This window comes from Papaver somniferum, chromosome 8 (genome assembly GCF_003573695.1).
Source record: "Papaver somniferum cultivar HN1 chromosome 8, ASM357369v1, whole genome shotgun sequence".
Classification (NCBI taxonomy): Eukaryota; Viridiplantae; Streptophyta; class Magnoliopsida; order Ranunculales; family Papaveraceae; genus Papaver; species Papaver somniferum.
In genome coordinates, this window is record NC_039365.1 from 52,827,394 (window position 1) to 52,834,955 (window position 7,562).

At 33.8% G+C, this 7,562-nt stretch overlaps 1 long non-coding RNA gene across 1 annotated transcript; it reads right to left on the reverse strand.

Moving 5' to 3' along the window:
* Positions 1-2,677: 2,677 nt before the first annotated feature.
* Positions 2,678-3,553, reverse strand: LOC113304903. Its single transcript, XR_003338483.1, has 2 exons — positions 3,333-3,553; positions 2,678-3,219 (listed from the first exon to the last, which is right to left on the reverse strand). It is a non-coding gene; the product is annotated as an uncharacterized LOC113304903 (long non-coding RNA).
* Positions 3,554-7,562: the final 4,009 nt, after the last annotated feature.

The window sequence follows — 7,562 nt, forward strand, 5'->3', positions numbered from 1 at the left end:
AGTTTGTCGAATTGAGCAACACTTTCTCAATTGCACGTCAAATTATCAATATTCAGTGTTTTGGTGAATTGAGCAACACTTGCTCAGTTGCACACCAAAATTATCAAATTCGTCGAATTGAGCAATACTTGCTCAATTGCTCGACAAACTCCAATATTCGGCAATTCGTCGATTTGAGCAATACTTTCTCAGTCTCTAGTCATTAATTCATTGACATCTCAGAGAACTACATGTTAAATCCATGAATCGCCGAGCATTCACCACTTATGCTCGATTCAACAAAATTAGACTCACAGTCTAAATCAGTCAACAACTGACCAACTAATACACGTCTGCCTTGCAGACTCCACGATTAGTGAAATCTCAATCACGTCACAAATGGGGGATATCACTCAGGGTTTTGTTCTGGCGGTCTACGGCACGTGGATTCATCCACAATGAGAAATGTGCGTAAGTCGTGTAAACGGTGGAAGGAGTTAGCAAAGTAGTGGGTGCACGATCAGTCAAGTCTCCGCACGACACGGAACTGACTTTACCACGATCTCCCACTTTCCCACTCTTTTACTCAAGAAACCGTCACACTTATAGGGATCAATGGTACATCATTCTTGCAATATAAATAAGTCTAAATCGAGGACATCAGAGAGGATCAATCGAATATCATCAATCATCGATTATCATCATTATCCGTCAACAACTCGATGTAAACTTATTCACAGAACTCAACTTCAGTAGTTCAACAATATTGCAGAAACCTTCAACACACCCACAATCCTTGATCATCACTGATCTCACACAACTCTCAGCTTCCCTCCTACAGATCAACCCATCTCCCTCTTTGCGACCGAATTGACTCTGGAACGGCCATTATCTTGGTTTAGTCCGGAGTCATACAGATTGATTTTCCGAATCTAAGCACCCCCTTTGCAGCGGTGCATCTGTGTGAGGATTAACATTTTTCCCGGCTGAGGAGTCTCGACAGAACGCTCGACTCTCCACTTTCCCAAAAAAACGGCGGCTCGTTTTTCCCCATCTACAATGGGCATGCACGACTAAGATTTAGGATTAAATCTCACCATTTCAAATCGGCAAACGATACATATTTAAGAATTAAAGCTTACCGTGCATGCCTAAAATACTTACCAAATAATAGGTAGAATTAAAGCTTAAGAATTAAATCTTACCATTTCTCTCCTAATTATCCTCCCACCATCATGAATACCATGCAACGAAACGGTTGTTCCTAATTATTCAAATAAACGTTACAACCATTAAATGGTAGCATTACAAACAAAAAAATTTAAAATATAAATGCTACAATAACTTTTAACCATGTCTTCAAAAAAAAGAAGGTGGCAATCTTCAACAATCTGCAAAACACAAACAATATATTTTGTTTAAAAATAATAGGAATAATTTTTATTCTACTCATGAAAAAATTCAAAAATACAAAGCATAATTTCCATTTTACTCATTGAACAAATGGAACAATCGAGTAAGGTGAGGAAAGTTACGTGGAGTGCAATACTTGGGAGTTGTAATATGTAAAACCCAAAAAAAAATTACAATCGAATAAGCCAACCTTAATCAACCTGCAAAATAAAAACAATATTAGAGTTTCCATACGTAAAACCCAAAGAACAAAGAACTTTAGAAAAATGGAACAATCGAGTAAGGTGAGGAAAGTTACATGGAGTGTAATACCTTGGGATTTGTAATATGTAAAGCCCCCCAAAAAAAGGCAACCGAATAAGCCAACTTTAATCAACCTGCAGAGAAAAAAAAATAACATTAGAGTTGCCATAAGTAAAACCCAAAGAACAAAGAACTTTAAAAAAATATATGTTTAAAAAGGAAACGTTGCAGAAATCTCTTTGGGAATAAATATATGTGCGCAGACTATTTCGAGGAAACTTTGCAGCTAGAAAGAGGAAGAATGGATGATCTTCAAAAACATTTTTTTAAAAAACTTTTACACTTTTTGAAACCAATTTCTCATTCTGATTGATAAAGATTATTTTGTTGGAATGATATAAGAATAAGAATAGTTTTACAAAGGAAGAGAGACCGAAAAGGAAATGTTATTAAAAGATATGAAATCTACTCATAATAAACGGAGCTAATAATTAGGGCATGCACGGCTAAATAAGGATTAAATCTCACCATTTGAAATACTTACCTAATTTTATGTGGGCATGCACTGCTAAAGTTATATTTTTTGAAATACTTACCTAATTGGATAGTATATGGGCATGCACGGCTAAGATTTATGATTAAATCTCACAATTTCAAATCGGCAAACGATACATATTTAAGAATTAAAGCTTACCGTGCATGCCTGAAATACTTACCAAATAATAAGTAGAATTAAAGCTTAAGAATTAAATCTTACCATTTCTCTCCTAATTATCCTCCCACCATCATGAATACCATGCAACGAAACGGCTGTTCCTAATTATTCTAATAAACGTTACAACTAAGGCTATACATGGTCCGGTACAGTTCGGTTCTCCTATGGAACCGGTCCTTGTATTTGGTGTTGACCGGTACTTCATTTTGAGGACCGGTACCTGTACTTGTACCTGGTGTTGTACCTGTACAGGTCCGGTACAACACCGGTACCGGGTTTTTACCCATTCTTTGAACAAAATACCAACCCATAAATTCACCCCCAATATCAATCTATCAAACTTATTAAATTCACAAAATTTAAACATTTCCAGGTTTCTAAGAAATTGAACAAAAATACAATAAAAAGATTGTTTGCATAGAGACATAAACATAATTAAAAAGAAATTGAATAGAGACATAAACAGAAATAAAACACCAAATCCAGCAAGCATCATCAAGAACTGCATCTGCGTCTTTAGATTCTTTACCAAAATCCATCAAATTTGATCCATTCCCATGTTTTACTAAATTCAGCAGACTCCTTCACACTTGATTTCAGTCACCATCAATGTTTCTTCTCTTGCAATTAAATTTAAATAAGAACCAAATCTCAAAAATCCTAATTTTTTATTCCCACTCTTCCATACCTTCAATTTCATCTTCCAAGTCTTCTTTAAAATCCTCTTACGAAACCCTAAACTTCAGATTCATCATCAAATCAACTTCACAACATCAATTATTGACAATTAATGATAACCATTTTCTCTGCATCTATCATCAAATCACATAAACATGGAATCACAGGGGTCCGGCTGTAAGAAATTGAATCTTGACAGCAAAAATCAGACCAAATCAGCAAAATCATACCACTCTAAACAAAACCCAAATCAAAAGATAGTGAAGCAAATACAAATCAAACGCGAGAAAGAGAGATTGATTACCTGTTGATGTTGTTTAATCAAACATGCAATATAATAAGAACCCTAAAAAACTAATCTTCTTTACCCAAAATCAGATTGAGATGTTAGTAACCAAAGAAGAAGTGAAGAAGAAGATGGTGGTTGTTGTGATAGAGTTATGTCTGCAAAACGAAGAAGAAAGTGGCGGTTGCTGTGATAGGGTTTCCTTCTTCGCTGAAGAAGAATAAGTGAAGGAGGAGAAGAGGAAGTAACGAGGTGCACTGAATAATTAGGTTAGTCGAACTTATATAAGAAGAAATGGAGGGTTAGGATTAATTATAATCTTTAAAATCAACGGTATTGAGTAACCGGTTCTTCTGGGCCGGTTCCAGTCCGGTACCACCCCAAAACCGGTACTTGTACCTGGTGTTATCCCGGTTCTCAAAATGCGTACCGGTCCCTGAACCGGCTAAACCAGTTCCGGTACGGTCCCTGTCCGGTTTTTCCGGTTCCAATCCGGTACAGGTCATCTTGACCGGTTCTTGTGCATCCTTAGTTACAACCATTAAATGGTAGCATTACAAACAAAAAAATTTAAAATATAAATGCTACAATAACTTTTAACCATGTCTTCAAAAAAAAAGAAGGTGGCAATCTTCAACAATCTGCAAAACACAAACAATATATTATGTTTAAAAATAATAGGAATAACTTTTATTCTAGTCACGAAAAAATTCAAAAATACAAAGCATAATTTCCATTTTACTCATTGAACAAATGGAACAATCGAGTAAGGTGAGGAAAGTTACGTGGAGTGCAATACCTTGGGAGTTGTAATATGTAAAACCCAAAAAAAAATTGCAATTGAATAAGCCAACCTTAATCAACCTGCAAAATAAAAACAACATTAGAGTTGCCATATGTAAAACCCAAAGAACAAAGAACTTTAGAAAAATGGAACAATTGAGTAAGGTGAGGAAAGTTACATGGAGTGCAGTACCTTGGGAGTTGTAATATGTAAAGCCCCCCCAAAAAAAGGCAATCGATAAGCCAACTTTAATCAACCTGCAGAAAAAAAAACTAGAGTTGCCATATGTAAAACCTAAAAAACAAAGAACTTTAGAAAAATATATGCTTAGAAAGGAAACGCTGCAGAAATCTCTTTGGTAATAAATATATGTTTGCAGGCTATTTCGAGGAAACTTTGCAGCTAGAAAGAGGAAGAATGGATGCTCTTCAAAAACATTTTTTTAAAAACTTTTACATTTTTTGAAACCAATTTCTTATATGAGGGTTATTCTTATATGGAGGTATGCCATGAATACACCAAAATAAAAAATTTCATACATGCACTTGAGACAATACGCATATGTGCATTGGAAACACAAAAACGTATCTAGGTAAATATGAATTCAACTTTGACACCGGAAATTGACCAATGAGATTATATGAGTGAAAGGTAAAACCGAAAATTGACAAATGAAATTATATGAGTGAAAGATATTTGTACTAAATTGTTCACAGAAAAGTAAAGAATCCACTTTTAAGCCAAATGATTTTGTAAAATGGTTACAAGAATCTCTTCATCTTAAACTTTGATGCATAACAGATCCTATGATATTTATTTTATAGTATCAATTATTCTTATATGGGAGGTAGGTTCCTTAAGATGGGACCGGAAAAATTTACGACTTATTACAATATGGAGTTTATTCTTAAATACAACTGGCCCAAATCGGGACCACAAATTTTTATTCTTATCTAGAGTTTATTCCTATATAGAGTATTCTTCCAGAGAGGTTTTACTGTAATTGTAATTTTCATTTGTTGGAATTAATTATGTTTTGTGGAAGTCATTAAAAATTCTAGTTTTCACAGTTTAGTGAAAATCACAATTTTCACTTGTTTGGATTAGTGAGGGAAATTCAAGTTTTCACTGTATAGTGATAATTACAATTAAATGAAAATCCTAGCGATAATTATAATTTTCATTTGTTTGAATTAATTAAGTTTTGTGGAAATCAATTATCACCGGACACCGGTTATTAAAAATTCTAGCTTTCACAGTTTAATGATAATCACAATTATCACTTGTTTGGATTAGTGAAAATTCCAACTATTATTCGTTGAGATATTCAAGTTTTCACTATTTAGTGAATAATTGAAATTAACATTTGTATTTGTGAAAGTCACAATTATCACAAGCTAATGTGTGAAAAGATAATATGTCAACCTAACACTGGTGAAAATTTCATTCTTAGCACCAAGCAACATATGTGAAAATTATTTTTTATCCAAGAAAAAAAAACAAGTGAAAAAAAAATTTATATTGTTTTTCAAATTCCATACACAATTAATGTAGAAAAAGTTTCTAACAAGTATACAGGTTATTGTTTTCTAAATAACACTAGGATATGACCCGTGTCGTTGGTTATATATCTTTTTTCCTGGGAGAATACCATGAGATGAGCATGGGAAATTTGGGGGAATGATAATCATTCTTAAACTGAATTCGAAGCTTTGATCGATAGTATTAACATCAGCGAGAACGGTTTCTTATTGAATGATGATTAGGATGTCCATATATTGATGTACATTGATATATATATATCTTACAAAAACAAATGGTTTTTTAACCATCCGACGGCTTTGAATGGGTCTTTTTCAGCAATCGACGACCCCAATTCCTCTGAAATGCAAAAGACAAATTGTGGCTGAAAATGAACCGATGTTTTAAGGCCTCATCGAACGTCCTAGATCAATACTTTCCCATAGTCTCCTCTTCCGTTACAAAACAATTATCTGCCACGATTTGTCTCAATTGTTCACCCGTTCACAATGCCATCATTGGCAACAATCTATACCTTTATTCATAATAAATTTCATACGTTACGTAGAACAATATCCCTTGGAAATATCCCTACATAAACCTCAAGAGAGGTTATTATCTTCCCAGGTTTCTCCATTTCTTTCTTCAGCATGCTCATATCCCTCCAGTTGATGCATTCATCCCAGCAGGTATGGCTTATTTTATATTTAGGGTTTTTATTTCTTTCGATCGATTGATAATTATCTTTTGATATAATGTTTATCCAAAAGATTCTTCTTTTCATGAACACGGGGCTTCTTAAGTACCCTTCCCTAATTTCTCTTTGTCTCTCATCCTCGCATACTAAAATTCTTTTTTGAATAAACATTTCCGGATCATGATCCATCTTGGTATTTATTTTTAGTAAGATTATACAGACTATTCAAATACTTCTCTATAATCTTAATATTGTTTTGGCCATTGTTGGTTGTTGAATTTTATTTTGTTTCCTGCACACTCTTAATGGTTTGCCCAATCTGACGCCACAATGATATTGAAAACACTAAAAACAAAAGTGCCTTCCCCAATCTGACGACTCGGTCTTCTTTAACGGTCGACAGCACGCTTTGGAGGTGCTTATCTGTTTTTGTCCATAAATTTGTACTTATATGTATGTGTTGATACCTTAACCAAGCATGTTTTCAGTGTTGTTACAATTCTTTTTGTTTGATAATTCAGAGCTTCAGATAAGAGAGAACTATTTAAGTCTCCTTCTTCATCCAACCCTCAAATTGAATTAGGGTTTATATTTGACTTGCTTGAATTTTTCTGGGTTTTAAATTTTTGTTCATTTGATTTTATTTTTATTTTTGCAGAATTTCTCTGAAAGTGAGGGAAGTAGAAAATTGTGATAATGAGGCCTATTTTTTGTCCTAGTTTTGAACAGATCTTGAACGTCTCTCCTCTAAGTATGGGAGCCGGGACATGTTGATAGAATTGACATGAAATCTGGTAACTAACAATAAACATCTCTTTTGAATCATCTTCTTTGTTTTAGTATCAAATGTTTTTAAGCTCTTAATCTTCTGTGGGTTTAGTTTGTTGCACTCGTTGTTTATGAATTTGATATAAAATTTGGATTTTGATGGGGTTTGTGAAAATCACTTTGTTTTTAGTGATGTGAATTAATTCAGTGATGTGAAATCACTTGGTTTTTAATGATAGTTTGAATTAATTCAGTACTATCTTAAGTTGAATAATTTTATTTTTTTTATTTTTATTTTTGCAGAATTTCTCTGAAGGTGAGGGAAGTAGAAAATTGTGATAATGGGGCCTATTCATACCAAGTTTCACCAAGTAATATGCAATAGATTGCATATAATAAATATTGTTTTTAGTCCTCCTAAGTGTCCAATTGAGGGCAACGATATAATCACATTATTGTGTTGCTAATTGATCCCTGC